A 3,279-nucleotide genomic window follows, 5' to 3' on the forward strand; every position below is an offset into this window, starting at 1 on the left:
ATCCCCCATTTTTAACTTTTGGAGGGTAAATGGACCCAGAAGAGGGGCTCCTCTTGCCAGAACACCCCAGTGGGTATAAAGTCAGTGACACAAATGACCAGGAGAAGAGGCTTTTTATAAGAGATAAAAGTGACCCTTTGGCTCAGAATTGTAGCCTCCACTATCTTTAGGGCCTCTAAAATTTACTACAGGTAAACTAAATGTAAAATGCTGAAGAGGAGTATAAGGGAATTGTAAAAAAGAAAAAAAAAAAAAAAGCAATCCTTTAGGTCAATAATGATTTTGCTACTGGAGTGGGGAGGCCTGGTTGTAGGGCCCCCATAGGTACCATGGCCTTATTAATTTCTCTAAGGTCCTGGAGCAATACAAAGATAGTATTCCAAGGAGAGGTGGTAGGTCCAATATGGCCTGCAGCAAGTTGTTTCTGTATAACATCCTGGCTGTAGCTAATTTCAGAAGTTAAGGGCCACTTAAGGTATTTTTTTTTTATCTTTGGTTACAGATTTCTCTCTGAGTGTTTAAGACCATGCAGATAGCCAAAAGTTAATTAAGGATTAATTTTAGAGGTCATTAATGGCTCTCCAAAGAGACTTTAGGGACACAGGAGTAGCCCCATAGTTTACTGGTATCTTGCCTGTTAGGATGAGTCAGGGCCATGCTGGCCAAGTAATTTTCCCTTCTTTGGGAAGTCAGGAGGGCCGATTGTTCCTCAATTGTGACTCACCTGTTTTAGACTATACACCAATTTTGTTTGGGTCTCCATATCCTCCCTGCTCAGGAAGACAGGTGACTTACCAGGCGGCCACTGTAGAAGTGTCCCATCATCTCCAGTGGCCTCATGACATGGGAGTACAGGCCAAAATATTGACAATTTTTACTCTAATGATTCCAGTTGGCTTTGGCTTATACATAGGTGATTAACACAATCAGAAAGGAAGTTACATCAGCTTGGATGTATGTACATGAAGATCACATTTGATTACTGAAATAGACTTAGTTAAAGAATGGCACAAGGGCTTCTAAAATCATTTTGTCCAACCTTTTAAAATTTTTGTTGTACTGTGGCAGCATAAGCCATATATCTGAGGCATAGGAAGTAGGCACATCTCATATTTTAAATATCTAACATTTATAAATATAGGAAGAACCTGTTACCAGTCTTGAAAACAGTACCAATTGATTTATAAACTTAACTAACTTAACCTAGAAATTATCAGAAAAGAACAAGTAAGACAGTATAAGGTCTTAGCACCTGTGTGAAAACATCTTTGATTAGTTCAGATACCTGTGTGGGTACAAATTACCCAGAAAACATTGGAAACAGAACCATGGAGCTTGAAATATACATATACATACATACATACATACATACATACATATATATATATATATATGTATATGATGAGAACCATTGTTTGAGCATGAGGCTATACCCTAAAGTAGGGAATATGTCTTAAGAGTTAATTTTGTTATAAGCACTGAACTTAAGATGCAAAAATTGAGACAGTTACTTTACATACAATAGAGTAGAATTTGGTCTTTCCTGAGCCAAAATAGCTAGCTAAATATTAATATAACCCTTGATAAATTTTTTTGAAAGAAAAAACATTATTTGACAACCAATGATTTTGGCTTAAACTTGATAGCTATTGATTTTATGTACCACAGAAATTTTTATAAATATAAAACAATTTTATGTCTTACCCATGACTTAAATTTGATAAAGTTTAAGTAAGCTATTCCAACAAATCCCAGGAAGATGAAAGTTATTATTACTGAAATTAAATCATTTAAACCTAAGTGATTAAACTTAGTTATGACCATTTAATAAAATTAGCATAAATAAGACAGAAGCTATCTGTAAAGTCACAATGTCTTTAAGTATGAGTACTTCACCTTTGGAAATTAACCATTTCTATGTGAGTCTTTATCTTTAGAATAGTTAAAACCTTGATGAAAAGAGGAACCTAATTTACTTTACTGAGAGAGTCTTAAAGCCTGTTTTATAAACCTTAAATCATAACAAATTAGCATCAGTGACCTGTTAATGAGTGAGGCCTTATCATAAGACTCAGTTTATCTATTTAACATTTTGTCTGGTGAGAGACTTTATCTAACAGATGTGACTTTAGGTGTTCATAAGAGATGAACTAAAGAGAACCACAGTTATATGCTGTATTCCTTTTTCCTTGTCAGGGACAATTGGCCATTTTTGTCTCTAGTCAGAGTCTGGGGGACACATGGCTTAAATTTGCATGGGGTTTGAGATAAAGGGGGTTCCACCTGTTTTTTTTTTTTTTTTTTTTTTAGAGTCCAGCTTTCCATGAATTTAAGTAGCATATGTTGGAAAGCAAGAGCAAAATGAAATTACAGAGCAGCGAGATAAGCATCCTAACATATTTTTTCCTATGTTGAAGTTGTTTCTTTTTACATAGCAAATTTACTCATTTGTAAAACACAAGGTGATAGACTTTTGTGTATGTTTAACCTGGTTAAACCTCCAATTACATCTGTACTTATGACTTTGTGACCCACCTAACATAGGCATCATCTGTGTCTAATGTAAGATGAATTTAGATTAAGACTATGTCCCTATATAAAACTTTTAGAGTATCCTTAAGAGTCTGTAAACAATTGAATAATCTCTAACTTTAGGCATGACATTTAGGTTTAGCCTGAAAATTCTTTCCTACATATGCACATCTTTATCCACATACTTTAACATTCTCAGTACCACTCAAAAAGCATTTTTAACGAGCATTCTATGTCCCAACATTGAAAAATTCTTTTCCAGTTCCTTCAATCAATTCATCTCACCCCATCATTAATTATCTTTTCTCTCTCTCTCTTTTTTTTTTATTCCCCCGAGGGGGTGCACCATTCCTGGAAGTACTGCAATACCAGGTCGATGTGTGGAGTGGACGGAGTAAGCTCCTATTCCAACTCCAAGCTCCAAAAATCCATTTAATATATTGTCCTCGGATAGAGGACATATCAGATATTAAACTGATAAGAACAGATACTACACTTGATCTTAGCCAAAAGGCCAAGAAGTGATTATCTTTCTTATAAGGCTATTAAAAACTTACACCAAATTGGGCTGGAGAGATGGCTTAGCGGTTAAGCGCTTGCCTGTGAAGCCGAAGGACCCTGGTTCGAGGCTCGGTTCCCCAGGTCCCATGTTAGCCAGATGCACAAGGGGGCGCACGCGTCTGGAGTTCGTTTGCAGAGGCTGGAAGCCCTGGCGCGCCCATTCTCTCTCTCTCCCTCTATCTGTCT

The 3,279-nt window shown here is 36.5% G+C and overlaps 1 non-coding gene across 1 annotated transcript; it reads right to left on the reverse strand.

Annotated features, from left to right (window-relative positions):
* Positions 1 to 2,867: 2,867 nt before the first annotated feature.
* On the reverse strand, positions 2,868 to 3,058 carry LOC123458871. Its single transcript, XR_006635822.1, has one exon. It is a non-coding gene; the product is annotated as a U2 spliceosomal RNA (small nuclear RNA).
* Between the last annotated feature and the right edge of the window lie 221 nt (positions 3,059 to 3,279).

The sequence above is a fragment of the Jaculus jaculus genome, chromosome 2 (assembly GCF_020740685.1).
Source record: "Jaculus jaculus isolate mJacJac1 chromosome 2, mJacJac1.mat.Y.cur, whole genome shotgun sequence".
In the NCBI taxonomy this organism is placed as follows: domain Eukaryota; kingdom Metazoa; phylum Chordata; class Mammalia; order Rodentia; family Dipodidae; genus Jaculus; species Jaculus jaculus.